The 12,269-nt window shown below is 44.1% G+C and overlaps 1 long non-coding RNA gene across 1 annotated transcript; it reads right to left on the minus strand.

Moving 5' to 3' along the window:
* Positions 1-3,367: 3,367 nt before the first annotated feature.
* LOC145432837 (uncharacterized) lies at positions 3,368-5,187 on the minus strand. Its single transcript, XR_013912987.1, has 2 exons — positions 5,051-5,187; positions 3,368-3,546 (listed from the first exon to the last, which is right to left on the minus strand). It is a non-coding gene; the product is annotated as an uncharacterized LOC145432837 (long non-coding RNA).
* Between the last annotated feature and the right edge of the window lie 7,082 nt (positions 5,188-12,269).

The following is a 12,269-nucleotide window of genomic DNA, read 5'->3' on the forward strand; positions in this document are numbered from 1 at the left end:
CAGACACGATGTCTGAGTGTCAACTCAGGCCGACACGCCCCAGATATAATGTCTGAATGGCATCATAGGCCGAACACGCCCCAATAACTTCGCTATCTCGTGTCGCAAATTTATAAGGTTGAACTTACTTAATACAGCCATAATGCACATTTTACCTCATTTTGACGTGTCGCAAGCAATAAAGCACAAGTATGTTTTGGAATGTAATCAAATGTATTGCAAACAAGAATATTCATGAATGCTAGCTAGGAGAAATCTCAAGATCATGCGTTGTCATGCAAATATTTGTGTAGTCCAGTGGTTCCCAACGTGGGCGATATCGCCCCCCGGGGGGCGATTTGTCGGTCCAGGGGGGCGAAAATAGCCAAGGGGCGATAGGGGGGCGAAAACGGACGAAGGGGGCGATAGGGGGCGATGGCGCGTTGAAATGGCTATATTGGCGTCCATGACCGTAACTGCCACACCCAAACCCCAATTGGGATGGGGGCCCGAGATCGAAGGAGGCCCACAATTCTTTCGTGAATGAACAATAATTATTGTGGAAATTTAGGCAACTTTTTCAAAAAAATTCCGCGCTGCGCGCCTTTTCTTGGTCTCATATTTCTTACTTATTGGATACCCTTCCTCCAAGAAATAATATGCATGAGTTATATAAATGGGCATCTCGGCATCAGTCACACCATGTCGCACCAAGAGATATGTATAGTCTCAGGCCATGTAACATGCGACTCCGAGAAGTGGGCCAGAACGCGAAAACCTTAGGGAAAAGGCCTGCCTTTATGCTGACCGACTTCGATATATATACGATAGACATATTTATTTAATTGTATATATGCGCCTAAATGGCTGGCGCCAAATGTTCCTGTCCTGGCAATCAGAACCCCACAAAATTATGCCATCTCGCAGAGAAAAATTAATTGCCTGTGCAGACATACCAATTTCAAATCGTGTGAATCTTTTAGTTTAGTACGTATGGGCGATTTGAATATCTTTTGGCATAGCAGACAGGCCACAAAATGTCATTACGTAACGAAGTCATTATACCCACGGGTTCGCCCGAATATGTTAAATTATTATTTACGGGCCCTACATTTTCCAAGACACCTAACTCAGCTTTACCGGTAAATCTGAATACATGAGCAGAGAGAGGATAAGAAATTGATAGAAATATATATGCAATTCCCGATCATATTGACCGATTCAATCATACCGATGGAAATTTTTCGCGCTTCGCACGAATTAAGCCGACTAACTAATGAGTCCAACAATTTGTGCTGAGAAGTAGCGGTGAAGAGGTATCGGGGGAGTTGGGTATGAGGGGTGCAGAAGTTTGCTTTATCGCCCTATGGAGGGGGGGGTCAAGACCAACGTATTGGGGGCTGACGAAGTGCTGTTATGGTCCTTTTGGAATCAAGTCGGAGAAATCACCTTTTTTGTTACTCAGCTCACCAAAATTTAGCTGGGAAAGTGAAATTTCGCGGTCGAGCCGAAAAGTTGACCTTTTTTCTTAGTCAACTCGCCGGTGATTTCAGTCTGTATGCCCATTCTTCGGTTCCCCATATTTGGGGGGCGATGATCGGCGTGGAGTTTGAAAAGGGGGCGATGAGCCAAAAAAGGTTGGGAACCACTGGTGTAGTCTGTAGGAGTCGACACCATGCGAGTGCGTTCAACGCTTCCATTTGAAGTATTTCATCAAATTCAGCTCCATCTTCCTCGTCTGAATTGATAGATTGTGAAGGCAGAGGCAGGCTATTGTCACAATTATATTCTGAGGTTCTTCCTTGAATATAGGCAATGCGCGAGATATTTTTTCAACACCCAAAGCAAAAAAAAACAATAGTGACATTTTTCGGTCAATGTTCTTGGCCATAATAGTGGCGTGAATAAGTAAGTCCTCAGTGGATAGTCAGCATCTCCAAAAGCATAATCTTCATCATTTAATATTAATATGCCAAAATGCTGGACAGTTGTGTCTTCAAAAATCGGAATCACAGTCGCACTCTTTCTTCGAATACTTTGCGATAACGTACTGAACATCTGCCAGATACTTCCTCGGGGTTCTATTCTGATCACCCGTCCGTAAATTTCAACAACTATAGCAATTTCATATTCCTTCACTGCATCGCTTTACTATACAGCATCAGCAAGCAACTAAAAACAATAACTATCTGGCCACAAATATCCTGCGTTGTAAACCAGGGCTGTCAAACTCAAAATTACGTCGCGGGCCGGATTCAAACATTCGAAATGCTCGCGGGCCACCGGCTTTGCTTTTCACTTGAACATATTGTTACCAAGCTAGCAAGAATAAGTAGAGCAACACTTTGATCGCGAACAATGAAATTGACGATGATGATTGGTTGGTTCAATGCACTTATGAACCGCTGCTAAAACAGTCGCGGTAACGACGATACAAGTTCACTTATTTCTATGCTCCATTTACTTGAGTCGTAATATATCGTTAACCGTATGTATGCGTTGTGAGGATTGATGAATTCCAGAGATTCAACTGTAAACGCGGACTTTTGAATTTGTTGTATTTTATTTGTATTATTAAATCACGATTCAGGTTTCTCTACATTACGGGGACCTTTTGAGTCAGAAATGATACAGCACCGCTACCATGCACTGATATTTGTGTAAGAGTCGTATGAATTGATTTTATCATTGGATTAAAGCTGAAATCGCAGATACTTTGCTGTATAGTACCCCATTCACCAATGTATTGTTCGAAGCTGGTCCAGAATGATCATTATTCCACACAACAGTGGAACTAAAGTCCCAATTACACAGTGGATGCCGGGATCTGATCATCGTGTTTCGCGATGCGAATGGAGCAGCGGGCGATCAGAATAATATTCAGGACTTCTAGCCTATGATCTACGAGGGCTGTAACTGCCACACCGAAACCCCCAATTGGGAGCTCGAAGGGGTCCAATATTATTTTGTTGGTCGTTTGTTAGTGGATATTTATTCAACTTGGAAAATTCTGTCACGCTTCGCGCGATTTCATGCCCCATTATGCCTAGATTTTAATATCATCACTCATCAGTAAAGAAATATGCGCATATTTTAGAGAAATATGCATATCGGCGCTGTCGATTACCACGCAATCAACAGGATTATGACTCTAAGATAAGAGGTGGGCCAGCGATGTACAACAGGCCCGCAATATAGTCAAATGACAATATTATTGGCCTATGAACTTCAAAAAAATTTCGCGCGGCTAGTGGCCCGCGCGATAATTCGTCAATCGAATGTGGCCCGTTAGCTGAAAAGGTTGGCCAGCCCTGATCTAGATGAAACAATTCTGTGTTTCAAAATGAGTCCAATCTGAAATGCAGTCACACTTGATGCCACAATCGACTTGGTGTGTGTCTCGTTTTATTCCACTCCAGTCTTGTTGCTTGATGGTGTGTAATGTATTGAAATTGTTGAGAGCAATATATATTCAATAACGAGATGAATGGTTGAAATTGGTAGCGGTGATACGTTGCATGAGTCGGACGAGTACACCTTGACAGGTGCCTGCACAGCAGTATTGCTCTGTAAAATAAACATATTATATATTTTGTGCAGGCTTGATGGATTTCTTTTATGAAGCTGCAGAAAGAGGAAGTCGATGGATTAAACGCAAGAAAATCAAATTTCTGGAAGAAGTATAGAAGCACAAAACAGGAAACTCGTCCAGGAAAATTACAAATTGACGGACAATTATTGCTAGTGAAGTTCAGTTCTCAGAGGAGCATCATAATGCCAAAAGATGCGGAGAAGCTGAAATTTTATGCTAGACTACATTAAATTCTTTCTGAATTGTCCGACTTATCCTACTGACGTCAAATTTATAGTATTGCTGTAAGCATAGTATTAAACCATTGGGTCAGCCACATGTAACTGCTTCATTAAATCGCGATTTGGCCATGTAGATATGTGGTTCTTAAAAATGCACCATTTGCATTCATTCATGATTTCTCAAATCTAGAATGATTACTGACTGTCAATAAATGACATACAACTTTGAAAGGATTGATGGATTGGATTGTGGTACACTTACTTTTGTGCAGGAACTATTCACAGGGATCATTTCAGATCGAAATACTAGTTAAATATGTGGATTCGACAAGGAATGCAAGAAAATGATGGAGTTCAGCTATGGTGAGCCAGGCAATGCTATCATGGCAGAAAAGGGATTCACCATTGAGTCTGAAATCAAGAAATTGAATCTAGATTTAAATATTCCTTCACATGATTTACACAACGTCAAATGCCTGAGCCAGACTGTTCCACAACAAGAAAGATGGCGAGAGAACGTATTCATATTGAACAGCTGATCGGAAGAATCAAGGAGTATAAAATTTTGTCCGGTGTCATACTATGCAGCATTGTGTATCACAACCAGAGGTGGTCAAAGTAGTCAAGAAATCTACTCAAGTAGAAGTAGAAGTAGCGACGAAAAAATCTACTCAAGTACGAGTAGAAGTACTTCTTCCATGAGCAACCTAAAACTACTTGAAGGTGAAGTAGAATTGACTGACTTTAAAAGTACTCAAGTAAGTAAGTAGTTGTGAAAATGATCCTAATTCGTTCACGTGGATTGTGAACAGGTGACGAGCTTGATTCATATTAATGCATACCAACAGGCAACAGGTATCCAATTTTCGATAGCATAAGCATTCATTCTCATTATGATAGTATTGATATGGAAATGCTATACTAATCCTCTGTTTTCTCGAACAGCACGTTTTAGAAAATAGCATGGTACGGCGCCATCCCCCATATTATAAGGCCCGTAGTTTAGTCGAAGAGTAATACGGAGAAGTTATATAGAATACGGTGTAAACACTTTGCGCAATTAGTAAGAGATCAAGATCAAGAGATCGAGCACACGCAAGGTCGTAGCCAGAAAAACAAATTTTTTTTTTGGGGGGGGGGATTATGGCTTTAGGGGAGCTCTCCCGTGGGAACATCTCGCAGAACCGTACATCCTGCCATAGGCAATTTCATCACTACCCTTTATACATACGATTCTTAGACGCACACAGACACATACCCTATGGAAGCTTCCAGTTGCCAACTATAGCTTATCTATATCGAAGGCTTCGGAATACATGGGTCGGATTTATGGTGGTCAATCATTTCGGGAGCGCACTTTGCGGAGTAGCATGTAGCATACTTTATATATCTTCGTGTGTCCCGAAACGGTAGCCTAGTTGCCGGAGCTAACAGTTCCCAACCGCCATACTGAACTGACACTCCTACAGACTCAATCAACCCAACGACCTCGGGCTACACTAGTGTATCTACTGGTCCTGTTGTATTCTCATAATTGAGAATGCAGCTAAATTCAATAATGGGTATTTGCGGAATAATTTTTTTTCGTGACACCGATAACAAAATCAAGACATGAACGGACACCAAATCGCGCCAAGCGCGAAGAAAAATTTTAGGTTGCATACTTTTGCCCCAAAATACTCTAATATCTATTGATTTTACGAAAATTTTCAATAAATTTGGGGGGGGGCAACCGCCCCTTTCGTCCCCCCTGGCTACGCCAGTGCGTCCAACATCCAACTTCGCATCGGCATTTGAAATTATAGACGTGTAACCAGGAGTCTTCGATATTTATATGTGTGAGCCCCAAATATTCCTGTCCTTGTCAAATAAACCCAGCGGCAAACACAGGCGACCCGCAATAAATGCAAGGGACATTAGTATCGGCCGAACTCATAAATTAACTTTGAATGAAACTACAATTTACCAATACCGATCTTGATCGAAAGCTATTTCGCACATACAATTTTAAAGCTGGCAGGTCAACGGAACCACCAATAAATATAGCCGTCCAAGTCTGAAATCTGGAAATCGGCATTGTTCCGAATGATCGCTCGATAAAATTCCATTATCCTGGTCAATTATTCATTCGGACATCGTGTCTTAAGCGTATTCGGCCTGTGTTGATACTCGGACATCGTGTCTGGGGCGTGTTCGGTCCGTGTTGCCATTCGGACATGGTGTCTTGGGTGTGTTCGGCCTGTATTGATACTTGGACATCGTGTCTGGGGCGTGCTTGGACATCATGTCTGGGGTGTGTTCGGCCTGTGATGCCATTCGGACATGGTGTCTCGGGCGTGTTCGGCCTGTATTGATACCCGGACATCGTATCTGGCGCGTGTTCGGACATCATGTGTGGGATGTGTTCGGACTGGGTTAGCACTAGAAAGTCGTGCCTGGTACTGTAACTGACTTTATAGTGAATATAGCGACTATCCTTATTTCTGACATGACTATCCTCATTTCTGACATGACTATCCTCATTTCTGACATGAGACTATCCTTATTTCAAACATGACTATCCCTATATCAAACATGGCTATCCTTATTTCTAACATGACTATCCTTATTTCAAACACTAGACTGACCTTATTTCAAACACGACCAACCTTATTAACATCGTGTCTGGGGGGTGTTGGGACTGTGTTGCCAATAGCACATCGTGTCTGGGGCGTTCCGACACCATGTATGGGTTGTGTTCGGCCTGTGCTGCCAATCGGACATCGTGTCTGGGGCATGCTCGGCCATTCAAGCATGGTGTCTGGGTTGTTTTCGGATCTGAGTTGACACTCGGACATCGTGTCTGGGGTGTGTTCGGCCTGTGTTGCCATTCGGACATGGTGTCTTGGGCGTGTTCGGCCCGTGTTGATACCCGGACTTCGTATCTGGGGCGTATTCGGACATCATGTCTGGGGTGTTATCGGCCTGTGTTGCCATTCGGACATGGTGTCTTGGGCGTGTTCGGCCTGTGTTGATACCCGATCATCGTATCTGGAGCGTGTTTGGACATCATGTCTGGGGTGGTTGCCCGACATATGAGCATGCGACACATTGGAAAACGACAGTTCAGCATGGAACACATCAGCATGCGTCACTTCAGCATGAGAGTGTATAACCCAAAAACTTACCCTAACCCGAAACATAGCCTAACCTAACCTAACCTAGCCTAACCTAACCTAAACCCTAACCCTAACCCAACCATAAACCTAACCTAACCTACCCCTAACCCGTAATTTAACCCACATGCTCATGTGTCGCATGCCAAATTGTCGCATGCCAAAGCGTCGCATGCTGTAATGTCGCATGCTCATATGTCCACGGACCGTCTGGGGTGTGTTCGGCCTGTGCTGCCAATCGGACATCGTGTCTGGGGCATGTTCGGCCATTCAAACATGGTGTCTCGGCTGTGTTCGGACATTGTGTCTGCGGCGACTTCGGACATCATGTCTGGGATGTGGTCGGCCTAATGCCATTCACACATTATGTCTGGGGTGTGTTCGGCCTGTGCTGCCATTCGGACATGGTGTCTTGGGTGTGTTCGGCCGTGTTGATACCCGGACAACGTATCTGGGGCGTGTTCGGACATCATGTCTGGGGGGGGGGGGGGGTGTTCGGCCTGTACTGCCATTCAAACATGGTGTCTCGGCTGTGTTCGGACATTGTGTCTGCGGCGACTTTGGACATCATGTCTGGGATGTGGTCGGCCTATGATGCCATTCACACATTATGTCTGGGGTGTGTTCGGCCTGTGCTACCATTCGGACATGGTGTCTTGGGTGTGTTCGGCCGTGTTGATACCCGGACAACGTATCTGGGGCGTGTTCGGACATCATGTCTGGGGGGGGGGGGTGTTCGGCCTGTACTGCCATTCAAACATGGTGTCTCGGCTGTGTTCGGACATTGTGTCTGCGGCGACTTTGGACATCATGTCTGGGATGTGGTCGGCCTATGATGCCATTCACACATTATGTCTGGGGTGTGTTCGGCCTGTGCTGCCATTCGGACATGGTGTCTTGGGTGTGTTCGGCCGTGTTGATACCCGGACAACGTATCTGGGGCGTGTTCGGACATCATGTCTGGGGGGGGGGGTGTTCGGCCTGTACTGCCATTCACACATGATGTCTAGGGCGTGTTCGGCCTGTGTTGATACCCGGACATCGTATCTGGGGCGTGTTTGGACATCATGTCTGTGGTGTGTTCGGCCTGTGCTGCCAATCGGACATCGTGTCTGGGGCATGTTCGGCCATTCAAGCATGGTGTCTGGGTTGTTTTCGGATCTGAGCTGCCATTCGGACATGGTGTCTTGGGTGTGTTCGGCCGTGTTGATACCAGGACAACGTATCTGGGGCGTGTTCGGACATCATGTCTGGGGGGGGGGGGGGTGTTCGGCCTGTACTGCCATTCACACATGATGTCTAGGGCGTGTTCGGCCTGTGTTGATACCCGGACATCGTATCTGGGGCGTGTTTGGACATCATGTCTGTGGTGTGTTCGGCCTGTGCTGCCAATCGGACATCGTGTCTGGGACATGTTCGGCCATTCAAGCATGGTGTCTGGGTTGTTTTCGGATCTGAGTTGACACTCGGACATCGTGTCTGGGGCGTGTTCGGTCCGTGTTGCCATTCGGACATGGTGTCTTTTGGGCGTGTTCGGCCCGTGTTGATACCCGGACATCGTATCTGGGGCGTGTTCAGACATCATGTCTGGGGTGTTTTCGGCCTGTGTTGCCATTCGGACATGGTGTCTTGGGCGTGTTCGGCCTGTGTTGATACCCGGACATCGTGTCTGGGGCGTGTTTGGACATCATGTCTGGGATGTGTTCGGACTGGGTTAGCAGCACTAGAAAGTCGTGCCTGGTACTGTAACTGACTTTATAGTGAATATAGCGACTATCCTTATTTCTGACATGACTATCCTCATTTCTGACATGACTATCCTCATTTCTGACATGAGACTCACCTCATTTCTAACATATTTGTCCTTATTTCAAACCAATCGAACCAACCTTCCTCAAAACTGGCGACACGCCGTTCGGCCGTTGTAGCATAGCATGTAGGAAAGGTTGTAGCATAGCAGTTTACGGCCGTAAATTTGTGTGGTTGTGGTTAACTTCACTCACCATCATTTTATGGTCATTTTTGCTCTACCAGCAATCTATAATAATATTTTACATAAATCATAATTAGTTTCGTGTATGATACTCATATGGATAGTCATATTCGCCATGCTGCAAGAAAATTATATTCAACTGCGCCGTTTTATCTTTACCTTTCTTGTTTGCTTCGAGCGGTGTCTCCGCTTTTTATGATATACTCCATAGTTTGAGCCAAACTTTCACCACTGGTATATTTTTTGTCGATATAGCCTTATTTTATTGGCAAATCCAGTGTTTTGTCACGAAATCTCGAGTGGCAACATTGCTCTGAGCAATCTTGTTGGCAATCGGCCACACTGGCGCCGCCAGCTGCTTTGTAGACACAACTGCTCATCAACAATTTTTGTGTGTTATTTTAGAGAGAGAGAGGGGGAGAGAGAGAGAGTCACTTTATTTTTCATCCAACCGAGAAAGAGTTCAGTTCAGTTTAGGTTAGTTTATTATGAAAAAAATTATGCGATCAGCCGATGAAAAGATAGCAAGGTATCGAAGCGTCTAGGAGTATTCTTTGAAATCAGACACCCTTGAGTTGGAGTTGGAGTTAGGCGGTTCTTCAGAATTCAGAGTTTCTTGCAGCAATACTGTACTGTGTAATGTGCTGGTCACGTTATATTCCTGTAGTGGCGATAAGAATGGAACGATTGATTATGAGCTCAAAATTGATCACAATTAAAGTCGTGTCGTCGCGTAAATGCATAAGGTCACGCTCTGTATGCGCCAGACTTGTATACAATAGGGTTGATCTAATATAACTATTTTCTTCAAAGTCTTAAATTTTGCTTAATTTCAATGATTTCCAGTAAACTCGGCCCAAGGTAAATTCGGCCCTCGGTGAATTCGGCCGTCGGTAAATTCGGCCCTCGGTAAATTCGGCCAGGGCCAGAGTAACAATAACAGTTACAATACCATTACCTAACCTGAACCCTAACCCTAATCCTAACCTAACTCTCATCCTAACTTAACCCTAATCCTAACCTAACCCCAATCTTAACCTAATCCTAACCCTAACCTAATCCTAACCCTAACGCTAATCCTAACCCTAAACCTAACCCCTAACCTCCAAATCACTTGATAATATACCGATTGAATTCGGCTGTTGGTAAATTCGGCCCCGTAAACATCGGCATATATATATACAATACATATATATATTTACACGCATACCCTGTTCTCCAAATCACTTGATAATAATATAATTATGAAATTAATTCACATTAATAATTGGTAATACATTTTTATAAAAAATTCTCCGAGGGCAGAATTGACCGAGTGACGGGACACTGTAAAACCCGCAAAAGCAAGGTATATTCAAGTAATTGTATAGGTATCTTTTACAATATTGTCGCTGTAGGCCTCAAAAGATATCATGGATTAGTTATGGAATTAAACTGCCGGTAACTATACAGCAGGGTTTTGCGGGTGACTATCAGGGTTTTGCAGTTGGCTACGAGGGTCTTGCGGTTGTCCAGAAGGGTTTTGTGGGAACCTAACTGGGTCTTGCGAGTGATTAGCAGGGTTTTGCGGTTGTCTAAGAGAGTTTTGCGGGTGAAAAATAGGGTTTTGCGGTTGTCTAAGATAGTTTTGCGGGTGAAAAATAGGGTTTTGTGGTTGTCTAAGATAGTTTTGCGGGTGAAAAATAGGGTTTTGCGGTTGTCTAAGATAGTTTTGCGGGTTAAAAATAGGGTTTTGCGGTTGTCTAAGAGAGTTTTGCGGGTTAAAAATAGGGTTTTGCGGTTGTCTAAGATAGTTTTGCGGGTGAAAAATAGGGTTTTGCGGTTGTCTAAGAGAGTTTTGCGGGTGAAAAATAGGGTTTTGCGGTTGTCTAAGATAGTTTTGCGGGTGAAAAATAGGGTTTTGCGGTTGTCTAAGATAGTTTTACTGGTGAAAAATAGGGTCTGCGGTTGTCTAAGATAGTTTTGCGGGTGAAAAATAGGGTTTTGCGGTTGTCCAAGAGTTTTGCGGTTGTATAGGAGAGTTTTGCGGTTGACTTCCAGAGTTTTGCGGTTGTTAAGTAGAGTTCTGCAGGTAACTAGCAGGGTTTTGAAGGTGACTAGCAGTAGTCAACCTCAAACTCTCCTATACAACTGCAAAACTCTCTTGGAAAACCGCAAAACTCTAGTAGTCAACCTCAAAACTCTCCTATACAACCGCAAAACTATCCTAAACTCTGGTAGTCAACCCCAAAACCCCATTTTTCACCCGCAGAACTCTCTTAGACAACCGCAAAACCATGTTAGGTAACCATAAAACCTTTCTGGACAACCGCAAAACCCTCGCAGTCAACTCCAATACCGTACTAGTCACCCGCAAAACCCTCACTGTATAGTTAATTTCATAACTAATCCATGATATCTCGAGGCCATACAGCGACAATATTGTAAAAGATACTCACAATTACCTGAATATGCCTTGCTTATTGCGAGTTTTGCAAGTTTTGCGGGTTTTGCGGTTGTATAGGATAGTTTTGCTGTTGACTACCAGAGTTTTGCGGCTGTATGGGAAATTTTTGCGGTTGTATAGGAGAGTTTTGCGGTTGTATAGGAGAGTTTTGAGGTTGACTACTAGAGTTTTGCGGTTGTATACGAGAGTTTTGCATTAGGACACGAGAGTTTTGCGGTTGTATAGGAGAGTTTCGAGGTTGACTACTGCTAGTCACCTTCAAAACCCTGCTAGTTACCTTCAAAACTCTTCTATACAACCGCAAAACCCTATTTTTCACCCGCATAACTCTCTTAGACAACCGCAAAACCTTATTTTTCACCCGCAAAACTCTTTTAGACAACCGCAAAACCCTATTTTTCACCCGCAAAACTCTCTGAGACAACCGCAAAACCCTGCTAATCACCCGCAAGACCCTGTTAGGTTCCCACAAAACCCTTCTGGACAACCGCAAAACCCGCGTAGCCAACTGCAAAACCCTGCTGTATAGTTACCGGCAGTTAAATTCCATAACTAATCCATGATATCTTGAGGCCTACAGCGACAATATTGTAAAAGATACCTACAATTACTTGAATATACCTTGCTTTTGCGAGTTTTGCGGGTTTTACAGTGTCCCCCGAGTGACCGGTGAATTCGGCCGTCGGTAAATTCGGTCCCCGTGAATATCCGCGCTATCTCCCGTGATTACGCGATCTACGCATACCCTGACATCCAAATCACTTAATAATTATTAACGGTTGGTAATACATTTTAATACAATATTCTCGGAGGGCCGAATTTACTGATGTCATGGGCCGAATTTACCTTGGGGCGAGTTTACTGGCAACCATTTCAATCTGTA

This window comes from Botryllus schlosseri, chromosome 2 (genome assembly GCF_051294905.1).
Source record: "Botryllus schlosseri isolate E-star chromosome 2, Bs_hap1, whole genome shotgun sequence".
Lineage (NCBI taxonomy): Eukaryota > Metazoa > Chordata > Ascidiacea > Stolidobranchia > Styelidae > Botryllus > Botryllus schlosseri.